At 36.8% G+C, this 13,570-nt stretch overlaps 1 long non-coding RNA gene across 1 annotated transcript in view; it reads right to left on the bottom strand.

Moving 5' to 3' along the window:
* Window positions 1-10,498: 10,498 nt before the first annotated feature.
* The window catches only part of LOC123385741, a 527,360-nt gene continuing 524,288 nt past the window's right edge, over window positions 10,499-13,570 (bottom strand). The window contains exon 9 of the long non-coding RNA XR_006598700.1: window positions 10,499-11,888. This is a non-coding gene — a long non-coding RNA (uncharacterized LOC123385741). The remainder of the gene's footprint in view (window positions 11,889-13,570) is intronic.

The following is a 13,570-nucleotide window of genomic DNA, read 5'->3' as shown; positions in this document are numbered from 1 at the left end:
AAGGAAAAATATGCCCCAATTTTTGTTTCCTCTTATTGCAAATTCTGCTAAGTAGCTTTTGCATTTTTAGGGAAAGGGAAATCTGTGTGCTTTAAAATTTTATCAGTTTTGCTTGGGGGTCCAGGTTTGTACGTATATCTTTGGATCTCAGATGCTGAGTTTCATTCTTGAGAGATAATGAAACCTTGAACCAAAGAGCAAAAGGCTTTTTAAAAAAAATTTTTAAACATTTCTTTTAATTTATTTTTGAGAGAGAAAGAGAGAGAGAGCACAAGCAGGGGAGGGGTAGAGAAGAGGAAGACACAGAATCCGAAGCAGGCTCTAGGCTCTGAGCTGTCCATACAGAGTCTGACACAAGACTCGAATTCAGGAACTGCAAGATCATGACCAGAGCCGAAGTCTGAGGCTTAGCCACTTAGTCATGCAGGTGACCCAAAAAGGCTTTTATTTTAGTGCCACCACTCATCAGTTGATGGTGGCTACCTAGAGCATGTATGGAGAAGCGTTCTTAGACTGAATCTGAACTGACCAAAAAAAGAAGCTACATCTGCGATGAGCTGTGGGAGGTAGGAATAGCAGTATAGGCCATTTTGCTGAGAATCTACCCTACCCTCCACAGTATACATCATTTCAGAGTAGGAGAAATCCTCTCAATGTAAAAAAATGTTTTCAAGCTTCCCCATGATAGAAAAGTAGGGCTTTGCAATTTCTCTTAAACACTAAAACAAATTATGACCAGAAATCTGGGTTTCTATAACCTATATGCTATAAAATGTCCTCTATGCAGTATTTTTCAAAACTAAGAAAACGTGTGGATGTTTAATGGATCAAAAATAAAGTGAGATTTTTTAAAAAGTCCATAGCACCCTTATGTACAATGGTTGTTTATATAGGATGTTTGCATGCAGACTTATTCACCTAGCAATATTATGATTTAGGTTTATTTCACAATGAAAGAGGTGGTCTCGTGTGATAGAAAATGGACAGAAGGTATATCATTAGGGGTGTATATGTGATTGCAGAATATAAGTATTTAAAATTCCTACTTTCCTTCTTTTCATCAAACACGCACATGGCTCTTTCCCATTAGTCCAAGGCATTCTCACCCAGAAAGCACAGGTACAGCAATACCATTCAGGAAGTGGATGGGGCACATTGTGTAAAATCACACAAAATCAGAGGCACAGATCAAAAGATGTCCTAAATGCCAACCTATACAATCATACTGTGTTACCAAGTTCATCTGCATCTCTACTAACAAGTTCAGAAAATAAAGCAAATCAAGTCAATATGGATAGTTGGTCCTTCTTTCAGTGCTATGATTTATAAATATCAAAATTTATGTAATCTTGGCTCCATGGTAAGATGACGAATATAACACATTTCTTCATACACTGTAGGAGTTTTTGTGTTAACACGTCAGCACATTTTTAGTTACTTAGATGTAGCCATGAAATATCTTTTTTCCCTGTTAGTTGGCAATGTGAGGTAGAATTTTTTTTTAAACATTCCTCAATATCGTCACTTCTTGTACACCAGCCTAATCTGAACTTAAACATAAAGCAACATTGCCAAAGCTAATAAACCATGACTCTGGAGACATTAGCCAATGAACAATTCAGTAGTTTATGTTAAGCATCCACAAATCCTCTGGTTTTGGGGGGTGGGTAGAAAGAAGTTCATGTCTTCACTCTTATTTGTTTTAGTTATTCTACTCTTTGCCTGTGCAACGAGGCCCAGGAAAAGACCTGATAAAATTCTTGGTTCCCTTATCCACCTATAACACCCTATTTTAGTATCGGTGGAGACTGTAACTTCCCTATTTGATTTTCTTGTTGCTGTTTTAAATACAGCACCGTGCCATTTTCGGACCTCAGTGCAAGGCTTCTGATTTTAAGATTACTAGCCAGGAGTTTCTCTCTTTTAGACTCATTAATTATTGATAGAGCTACAACACTTTGGAGCTGAAAAAGTTAAGGTGCCTGAGAACTTACAGGTATTCCAACTTCTTAACAATACGTAAGGTGCTGTGCAAGATGCCAAAGACGTACGTAGATAGAATATGGTTCCTGCCCTCGGAAGCCTTCCATATGCCTGTCATATTATATCATTAAATTCAACAACGACTCATTGAGCATTTACTATGATAGGACATTTTACAAGACTGCATGAGACCCTCTGTCCTTGCTGTCAAGTTGATTAGGATCTTTTCTGTTCAAATAGTTTTAAGATGTCTAGTGAAGTAGAAATATACATAGAATATTACAAGTGTTCGTGATTCTAAATAAGTATGTAATGTACATTCTTATCTCATCTTCTCAAATGGAAAGTTTTTTAAGGCAATGACTCTGTGATGCTTGTTTTTAATATTTCCAATACCAAGCCTAACCCACGGGGATATACTTTAAGAGACTACATGACTACTGTGGAAAATATACATGAAAAAAATTTTTTTGAATAAAGTGTGGTAAATGCCATAACAGAAGTATAATCAGGTACCAAAGAAGGATAAAGGAGGAATAACTTATTTGAAAGAGTAATAAATGCCAGTTGCATAAATGAATAAAAATATTAAAGTGAAATTGCTTGCAATATAGGAGGTTAAATTATTACTTTTCATTATACCTTATAAAATAGCCTGGGTATGATAGTGCTTTTTGGAGCTAAGATTATTATTTTTATGTACACTCACACTGTATCTTATTGTCGTATTTCATTTTCCTTCAACTGCAACAATGATTATTTGTCTTCAAATCAATGAAAGCATAAAGTGATCCATGGAACCAAAGACATGATCTCTTTGAGATATTCTTCTGAATTGAAACTTTAAGAATTTTGTGTTAGTGGAATTGCTTTAGATAGAAATGTTTTGAGAATTTGAATCAGGCATCAGTGGAGCCATCAGAGGGTGCCAATGGAGGGTGGGTTATCCCGTAAATATGCACTGTCTATTATGTGCTAGGCACCCCAGTAGACACTGGTGAAGAACACAGACTAATACATTGGTTTTGGCCTCAAGAAGCTCACAACCAATAGACATATGAATGAGCAGAGAAAGAACAAACTTAAAATCTGGGCTACATTTTGCTTTGTTGTCATGCAATCAGGCAGTATTTACTGTAAGCTAGTGGTTCCCAAACTATGGAACCTAGACCCAAAGCATCAAGTATCCTCAGCAAACTTGCCAAAATGCAATTTTCTGGTCCAGGTCACATTTAGTGGTCATAAATCTGGGGGTGGGGCCCAGCAATCTGTGTTTTAATAAGTCCTCTAAATGAGACTAATAATACACACTACAGTTTGAGAACCCCTCACATAGCCTGGCTCTTTCACTTCAGACATCAGTACTGCAACTACAACTAAAATCCTATCTTCCCAGTCATTATGTAAGTGAAGAAAGTGTGACATGCTTATGTATATTGAACATGAGCCCCCAAATTTAACATTTATTAATCATTTAAACAATATTTCTCCCCATCTATTTATGGTCTTGGCACAGTTTATGTGGTAGCCTTTGTTTTTTCCTCACCTTCTGTGATACCAGTCAGAGTGCTTGATACTGGATAAAAATATAAAAGAAAGTGGTTTTAAAAACCTCAGAGATCTCTTGTATGTTCTTTGCTTATAAACTTAACTTCAGCCCAAAGGAATTATGACCATAGTACAAAACTCTGGCTTCCTATAGACTGGTAAATGTACATATGGAGAGGAGGCAGACATAAAGAGTACATAGTCAGCTAAATCTAAGATTATTTTCTCCTCCAAAGTAAGGAATATTTAGTGATGCCATTCTATTCCCTCATCAGTAGTGGCAGCAGCACCTCTGATTATTCTTCAGACCACTTTAAAGAAGAAAAGTGGCACTCTATTACAGCTGATCAGACATCAGTTTATTTTTTGAAGTCTTTTGGGTGTTTTATGAAATGGGTGTGCCTGTTGTCATTAGATTCACCCCATGTGACTGTCTAGCATAAAATACCTGTCTTAGAGGAGAGAAGCAAGAAGCATGATGGGAACTTCTGTGCATCTGCTGATTTCTCAGTCACAATCTTGTTGGCGAAACTAACAAGGTAACCTCACTGATTTCCTCTGAGGAAGAATTGAAAAAAATTGCTAGAGATACATTACACAGGAGCTGTCCCCATGGAACCTCATCAATTCCTCCCAGGAGTTCAGAGGTGAGTAGAAAAGTAAAGAACTTGGGATCTGAGACAATGCGCTTTCTTTCTAGTCTCCTTCCATGGCATTAATTCATCAGCCATATGGAACTCTAACCAGAAAGGAATGAACACAATAAACTGGCCTAAATAGGATTTCCCTTAACAAATACATTTAAGTAAGCAAAATTTAAACACACAGTTTATTCCAATATCTTCTACTTAGGAATTCTTTCTGTTTTGGGTCATTTTGTTATCTTTCCTGGCTTCCTATTTTGTGTGGTTCAACTTTTTTTTTACTTAACTTTTTTATTATCCCTCCATATCCAGTCCGAGAATTAAACATTTTGTAGGATACACCTGCAGCAGTGCCAGCATGTTGGCTACTCTATGGTCACCCTTCTTCGCTATAAACAGACCTTTAACAAGTAGTCTCAGGAGAAGGAGTCCCCACCCACAGTTCAGGAGGATGAATCATAATTGGTCTAGTTAGTCATGGGAATTTCATCAATTTGCCAGTAACTGGTCTGGAGTCAGCCCATTTCTGATTAAGGAGATACAATAGACAGTTTGAAGAAGAGTTTCCTTTCCGAGAAGACAAAGAGCTGTCTTCTTTGTTAGAATATTTGTGTGAGGATATCTCCAAGAGATGACAAGGGCAAGAATTAAAGGCAACAGGTAAGGATAGAAGAAGGGAAGGACAATAAGAGCATGGGGGTCTTGGTAGTATCTTTAAGCAGTTGAACCAATACCTACAACCACCCACATCTGACTTCTTGCTTGGGGAACAAAACAAATTGCTGTTTGTTGAAGACATCATTGATTAGGTTTCCAGTTATATACAGCTTAACGTTTCTGGCATTATGAAGTATATATTTCAAAAATATTTCAAAGCTGACTTTATTCGAAGTCCAAAAGCAACATCCACATTTCCAGGGTATATGCCCTATGGAACTGGGCAACATCTTTCCACTAACCAGAGAAAGGGCAGTTGAGAGCCTTCTGGAATCCAAAAATGGGGTTCTAGGAAGTTGTGCCATAAACGTCTTTGCCACAAGCATTTTTGCCACATACATTTTCACTGTGTAACTAAAATTATGAGGGCTACTATTTACATAATATAAAAATGGGAGTACCACATCAATGTAAAACTGAAACTGACTGTCAAATGGTTATTCTGGAAGACGGAATTGCCTTATGGCCAATTAGTCATGTAGTGAAACTGCTTGCGGCAAAGGTACCTGAAGTGAAAACTATGGACATGCAAAAATGGTTCCATTTTATTTATTTATTTATTTATTTATTTATTTATTTATTTATTTATTTGGATTAAAAAAATGTTCATTTATTTTTGAGACAGAAACAGAGAGAGAGAGAGATGGACAGAGGATCTGAAGCAAGTTCTGTGCTCACAGCGCAGAGCCTGACATGGAGCTCGAATCCACAAACCATGAGATCATGACCTGAGCTGAAGTCGGACAACAAACTGACTGACCCATCTAGGAGTCCCAAAATAGTTCCATTTTAAAATAATGTGGATATTTATTAATTGTGAGGTAATAGCGAATTTCCATTTTATCAAGTCCCATTGAGGATTTTCAAACTTTTCAACTTGGTAAACTTACACGTCACTCTATAGGTTTGTATTCATTTCATTTTACAATCTTAGAAATTGTCTTAACTTTGTCTCCCAGATCTTTTTATGTTTTATTTCAGTAATTTTACTCTAATTTATAAGATCTTCTTTCTCTTTGTTTTTATCTCTTCTTTTCCCTGCCCCGCCCACCCCCCCTTGGCTCTTCCCAGATCCCTTTTAGAGAGGTTTGCTTTTTTTTCTTTTACTTTTTATTTTTGTATTTATTTTTTAAATTTACATCCAAGTTAGTTAGCATATAGTGCAACAATGATTTCAGGAGTAGATTCCTTGGTGCCCCTTACCCATTTAGCCCATCCCCCCCACAACCCCTCCAGTAACCCTCTGTTTGTTCTCCATACTTAAGAGTCTCTTATGTTTTTGTCCCCCTCCCTGTTTTTATATTATTTTTGCTTCCCTTCCCTTATGTTCATCTGTTTTGTATCTTAAAGTCCTCACATGAGTGAAGTCATCTGATATTTGTCTTTCTCTGACTAATTTCGCTTAGCATAATACCCTCTAGTTCCATCTACGTATTTGCAAATGGCAAGATGTCATTATTTCTGATTGCCCAGTAATACTCCATTGTATAGATATACCACATCTTCTTTATCCATTCATCCATCGATGGACATGTGGGCTCTTTCCATACTTTGGCTATTGTTGATAGTGTTGCTAGAAACATTGGGATGCATGTGCCCCTCTGAAACAGGGGCTTGTTGTATCCCTTGGATAAATACCTAGAAGTGCAATTGCTGGGTCACAGGGAGTTCTATTTTTTTATTTTTTGATGAACCTCCATACTGTTTTCCAGAGTGGCTGCACCGGTTTGCATTCCCACCAGCAGTGCAAGAGGAGGTTCCCCTTTCTCCATATCCTCAACATTTGTTTTTTCCTGAGTTGTTAATTTTAGCCATTCTGACAGGTGTGAGGTGGTATCTCATTGTGGTTTTGATTTGTATTTCTCTGATGATGAGTGATGTGGAGCATTTTTTCAAGTGTTGGTTGGCCATTTGGATGTCTTCTTTGGAGAAGTGTCTATTCATCTCTTTTGCCCATTTCTTCACTGGATTATTTGTTTTTTGGTGTTGAGTTTGATAAATTCTTTATAGATTTTGGATACTAACCCTTTGTCTGATATGTCGTTTGCAAATATCTTCTCCCATTCTGTCGGTTGCCTTTTAGCTTTGCTGATCATTTCCAATGCTGTGCGGAAGCTTTTTATTTTGATGAGGTTCCAATAGTTAATTTTTGCTTTTATTTCCCTTGCCTCTAGAAATTTGTTGAGTAAGAAGTTGCTGCATCTGAGGTCAAAGAGGTTTTTGCCTGCTTTCTCCTTGAGGATTTTGATGGCTTCCTGTCTTACATTGAGGTCTTTCATCCATTTTGAGTTTATTTTTGTGTATGGTGTAAGAAAGTGGTCCAGGTTCATTTTTCTGATTGTCACTGTCCAGTTTTCCCAGCACCACTTGCTGAAGAGACTGTCTTTATTCCATTGGATATTCTTTCCTGTTTTGTCAAAGATTAGTTGACCATATGTTTGTGGGTCCATTTCTGGGTTCTCTATGCCAGTACCATGCTGTCTTGAGGATTACAGCTTTGTAGTATAGCTTGAAGTCTGGGATTGTGATGCCTCCTGCTTTGGTTTTCTTTTTCAAGATTGCTTTGGCTATTAGGAGTCTTTTTAAAAAAATTTTTTTAATGTTTGTTTTTGAGACACAGAGAGACAGAATGTGAACATGGGAGGGGCAGAGAGAGGTGGAGACACAGAAAATGAAGCAGGCTTCAGGCTGTGAGCTGTTAGCACAGAGTCTGATGTGGGCTGAGATCATGACCTGAACTAAAGTCAGAAGCTTAACCAACCGAGCCACCCAGGCACCCCCTTTTTTTTCGGGGTCTTTTCTGGTTCCATACAAATTTAGGAATGTTTGTTCTAGCTCTGTGAAGAATGCTGGTATTATTTTGATAGGGATTGCATTGACTATGTAGATTGCTTTGGGTAGTATTCACATTTTAACAATATTTGTTCTTCCTATCCAGGAGCATGGACTATTTTTCCATTTTTTTGTGTCTTCTTCAATTTCTTTCATAAGCTTTCTATAGTTTTTAGTGCATAGATTTTTCACCTCTTTGGTTAGATTTATTCCTAGGTATTTTATGGTTTTTGCTGCAATTGTAAATGGGATCGATTCCTTGATTTCTCTCTCTGTTGCTTCATTGTTGGTGTATAGGAATGCAACCGATTTCTGTGCACTGATTTTATATACTGCAACTTTTGCTGAATTCATGAATCAGTCCTAGCAGTTTTTTGGTGAGAAATCGAATTAGTAGTCAAAAATCTCCCAAAAAACAAGAGTCCAGGGCCAGATGGCTTTTCAGGGGAATTCTACCAAACATTTAAAGAAGAGCTAATACCTATTCTGTTGAAGCTGTTCCAAAAAATAGAAATGGAAGGAAAACTTCCAAACTCTATCTATGAAGCCAGCATTACCTTGATTCCAAAACCAGACATAGACCCCACTAAAAAGGAGAACTATAGACCAATTTCCCTGATGAACATGGATGCAAAAAATCATCAAGATATTAGCCAACCAGATCCAACAATACATTAAAAAAATTATTCACCACGACCAAGTGGGATTTATACCTGGGATGCAGGGATGGTTGAATATCCACAAAACAATCAGTGTGATTCATCACATTAATAAAAGCAAGGACAAGAACCATAGGATCTTCTCTAGATGCCGAGAAAGCATCTGACAAAATATAACATCCTTTCTTGATAAAAACCCTCAAGAAAGGGATAGAAGGATCATACCTCAAAATCATAAAAGCCATATACGAAAGACCCACCACTAATATCATCCTCAATGGGGAAAAACTGAAGCTTTTCCCCTAAGGTCAGGAACAAGACAGGGATGTCCACTCAGCACTGTTATTCAACATAGTATTGGAAGTCTTAGCCCCAGCAATCAGACAACACAAAGAAATAAAAGGCATCCAAATCGGCTAGGAGGAGGTCAAACTTTCACTCTTTCTCCACTTCTTTAGAATGTACTCTAGGTTGTGATTCCTCCACTACTTTTTTATCACTCCATAGCAACCTCTCAGTCACTTTCTATTTCCCAGAAGTTTATTTCTTTCCTTTACTATCCTATTCCTTTACTTTCTTACTGGCAGTTCCCTCTGGATGCTCTGCTCCAATCCTGATATGGGATTCCTATCTCCCCTTCCTTCTGCTCTGTTCTCCTGATTTTTTTTTATTACAGATGCTCAACATGATCACTTTTACAGTGTTAAAACTGTCTTCTGAGGATAGGTGGAAATACTCAGGGGAAGAAACTAACCTGATACAATTATAAAATTACAAGTGAAGGGTAAAGCGATTGGCATGAGGGAACATATATTTCACATGGCAGTGATTAGCTGAGAGGGATACAGAAGGCTCTCAAGACATATAGGGTTTTTGTTTTAGCTTTTAGTACATAGATCGGACTGCCACTGGCTTGAAGTTGTGAAGTAGTTTGAAGATTTCAAAATACAAAGCAATCTACTATGACTCCTATAGTGTTAAGCTTTTCAACAACGAGAATAAAAAGACCAGACATACCATGCATAGGACTAGAAAGCAGAGTGTTCAAGTGACTGAAAAGACATGTAGGCTTTATTCAGAAGGCCTAAAACAATACTCAGGAAACTGACAGTAGTACTCCCAGCCAGCCTGAGGCAAAAGAGTAAGCATGGAAGAACTCTGGAACCTTCAGCCTATAGTTGAACAGGAGCAATTGTTTTCCTCCTATGTGTTGGACACTCCCTTGTTTCCACCTACCCTGAACACTTACAAAGTTGCACACTGGAAGTGAACGAGCGAGACCTTCTGGAGCAAACCTCCCTGTTTAGAATCCCAGAGGCAATCACCACAGTGCCATGCTATCTTGTGTGCAAAGTGAAGGGGTAGGATGTGAAATCCTTATTGTAAGGCTCATAGTAGCAGGCATTTCATCAGAATTTGCAGTCACCCCCCTGCTTAAATTACATGAGCAATACACACTCTCAAATACTGACAAAAATGGATGTCCTTGTTTTGCAGAGAATTTACAACTGTGTCTAGCAAATTTAACAAAGATCAGATAAAGTCACTGATTTACAAATAGCAATATAGATAGGTAATGCCTTGGATGTATCTACTTTAAAAAACTTTGGCCTTTCCTTTTAGAAATAGTTTTTAAAAATAAGTTAATTTCTCTTTCAAAATGATCACTAGCTCATCAAATTTAATTTTTGTTTTGGTTTTGATATATAACTACAACATAATGTAAAACACTTATTCCCATAATATTTACTGAAGATCTAATTTGTACCACTGATGGTAGATATAAACATAAACACAGGGACTCTCTTATTGAGAGGTACTGAGCTTGTTTTCTGTAGCCAAAAGGATTACTACAGGTCCTTCAGGTTAAACTATCTGGAGATTTGGGTTTAAGAATGCCTAAAATCTGTCTCTAAACAGAATTCTACATGTAGTCACATCACCTTATGTGTTACCAAATTTTCTTTTATTTTTTTAAAAGTTTATTTATTTATTTTGAGAAAGAGAGAGAGAGATGCAGAAAGAGAGGGAGAGAATCCCAAGTAGGCTCTGTGCTGTCAGTGCAGAGCCCAACGTGGGGCTCTATCCCATGAAGCATGAGATCATGACCTGAGCGGAAGTTGAGTCGGAAGCTTAACTGACTGAGCCAGTCAGTTTTACAAAATTTTCTTTTCACCTTTTACCAATTTGCCAAAGTCTTTTAATTCCTATTAGGGAGAAAAATCTAGAGATTTATTCCTAATCCGTTGTTTTGCTAAATTATTTCCAACAATGCCACATAGCGAGAATTACACTGAGAGAGCTGACAATTAATGTACATGTTCAAAAACTATCTGTCTAAAGTATACCAAGAAATCTTAAAACTAAACAATAAGAAAATAAACAACCTAATTTGAAAATAGGCCAAAGACCTTAGTAGAAATCTCATCAAAGAAGACATACAGGTAGGAAGTAAGCATATGAAAGATCTTCAGCCTCATATGTCACCAGGGAAATGCAAATTTAAACAACAGTGAGATGCCACTACACCCCTATTATAATGACTGGAGTCTAGAACACTGAAACACCATATTCAGGAACTCTCATTCATTGCTGGTGAGAACACAAAATCATATGGTCATTTTGGAAGACAGTTGGGTGGTTTCTTGCAAAACTAAACACTCTTTCCATAGGATCCAATAACTGCTCCTTGGTATTTACCTGAAGGAGCTTAAGCCTCATGTGCACCCCAAAACCCACACATGGATGTTTATACCAGCTTTATTAATAACTGACAAAACTTGGAAGGCAATCAAGATGTCTTGATTGAATGGGTAAAACACAACTGTAGTACATCCAGACAGTGGAATATTAGCACCAAAATGAAATGAGCTATCAAGCCATAAAAAGACATGGTGGAATCTTCAATGAATATTACAAAGTGAAAAAAGCCAATGTGAAAAGGCTACATCCTGTATGATTCCAACGATATGACATTCTGGAAAAGATAAAACTATGGAAATGGTAAAAAGAACAGTGATTGCCAGGGGCTGGTGGAATAGGAAGAATGAATAGGTGGAGCCAAAGGGTTTTAAGGCAGTGAACATGCTTTTTATGATATCATTATGGTGGATATATTGAGGCTCTAGAAAATAAAATCTCCTAAAAAACTCAAATAACTCATTCACCATGACAAATGAGTAGCTTCCAAGTGTGAAAAATGAAGTCCCTCCTGAAATTAGGACAGAATGATCCCAACTCTCTCCTATAAATACATCATTTGTAATATTCTGAAGACAAGTGAATCCCATCAAGCCTCTGGAAACAGAAAATTGCTAATGGCCAAGAAGCAGATGCCTTGTTCTATTCCCATTCTGGACAGTACTAGTCCTCCAGGGTGGTAAGGAATGGACAGGAAACTAAACAGCAAATAAGAGTTGTTCCAGTTCTGGGCAAACCTACCTGGGGTCCCAGAATGGTGAGCTTCAACTGTTCTCCAGTATAAAGTTCTTCCAGGAAGATGCCACTGAAAAGAAAAAAAATGATATAGAAAGGCAATTACACGATAAATTACTTACACAGACTTTGAAACAAAGCTAGCACCCATAAAACTTTCTCTTGATTGACTTTTGGGTAATAACATTCTTTTTCATGAGATTCAAATTCTTTCCCTTTGTGGGCTCACCACTTTTTTATATAAATGTCTCTCAAACTCTTCCCCACATACTTAAAAATTTGTAAAGAAGGTATATCTTATGTTAAGTATTTTATCATAATAAAATACATAAATAGGGTGGATGGAAACTTTTGGAGGTAATGGATATGTTTATTGAATTGATAATTTCATGATGTACACTTATGTCTAAACTCTTTAAGTTGTATCTATAACTTAAGTATATACAGCCTTTTGTATGTCAATCATAAATTTTTTTAATATCTCAAAACAAAACAAAACTTCTCCCCAAATCTTTTCAAAACAAACAGATGGAACCATATTTAATTCTGTGTCTCATTATCATATATATTGTTTCCAAATAGTTTCTCATTTTTATCTCATTATTACAAAATATATCCCATCAGGAGTGGTACATTCTAAATTTTAGGCTTTATTGAGAGGCCTGAATACTATGTGACAAAACTACTGTGTTCTTAAATGGACTCAGCTTTGTGACTGCAATAAAGCAAAGCATTCTACTGTCCTGACTATATTCTTTCATATCTTATTTCTCACTCTCCCTCTCTCCCTGGCCCTAATACTGTTCCTTCTTTCTTCATAATATATATAATATATTCTCCTTTTTTAAAATAAATATATTCTCATTTTGATCAATACAATCTAACTCAACTATTTTTTGTCAGCTTTATAGAGGTGTAATTTACATGCAAAATTCAACAATATTAAGCATATACTGAAATAAGTTTTGACAAGTATATACAATGGTAAGTGCCATTACAGTCATGATATGGAATATTTCCATCACTCTGAAAAGTTCCTTTGTTCCCCTTTGTGGTCAGTCCACTCCTATCACCCAAACCAGTAACAGGTACTAATTGTTCTTTCACTGTAGTCTTTTCTAAAAGCTTATACAATGGAATCATACCATGTGTAGTCTTTACAGTTTCTTTCACTTAGCATGATACTTCCAACATTCATCCATGTTGCTACATGTATCCATTGTTGGTTCCTTTACATTGCTGAGTAGTATTATAATGTATGAATATGTCAAAGTATGTTTATCCATTCACCATCTGACGGCATTTGGATTATCTCAAGTTTGGGATAAAGTTTATTAATAAAGCTGCTAAAACATTTGAGTACAAGTCTGTCAAAATGTTTTGATTTTTCGTAGGTAAACAATAAGGGATAGAATTGCTGAGTCATATGGTAAGTATATGTTCAACATTTGAATAAACTGTCAGGCTTCTCTAAGTGGCTCCAATGATCCCTCTTGAAGTATCATTGTGCACTCTGACGAGCAATAAATGGGAGTTTCAGTCGTCCCATATCTTTGCCAACACTTTGTATTCTCCGTCCTTTTAATGTTAACCATTCAAGTGGGTATGCAGGGGCAACTCAAAGTGGGTTTAAATATACTATCTTGCTATTTGCTTTTTATCTGTCCTACTTTTAATTTGTTCCCTTTCCCTTATGTTTGTTTCTGCCTTGTTTGGATTTACTGATTTATTATTTTATGATATACCTAAACA

The sequence above is a fragment of the Felis catus genome, chromosome A1 (assembly GCF_018350175.1).
Source record: "Felis catus isolate Fca126 chromosome A1, F.catus_Fca126_mat1.0, whole genome shotgun sequence".
NCBI classification, from domain to species: Eukaryota; Metazoa; Chordata; class Mammalia; order Carnivora; family Felidae; genus Felis; species Felis catus.
The sequence above is the reverse complement of the archived record's forward strand: the minus strand, read 5'-3'. Positions and strand labels throughout refer to the sequence as shown.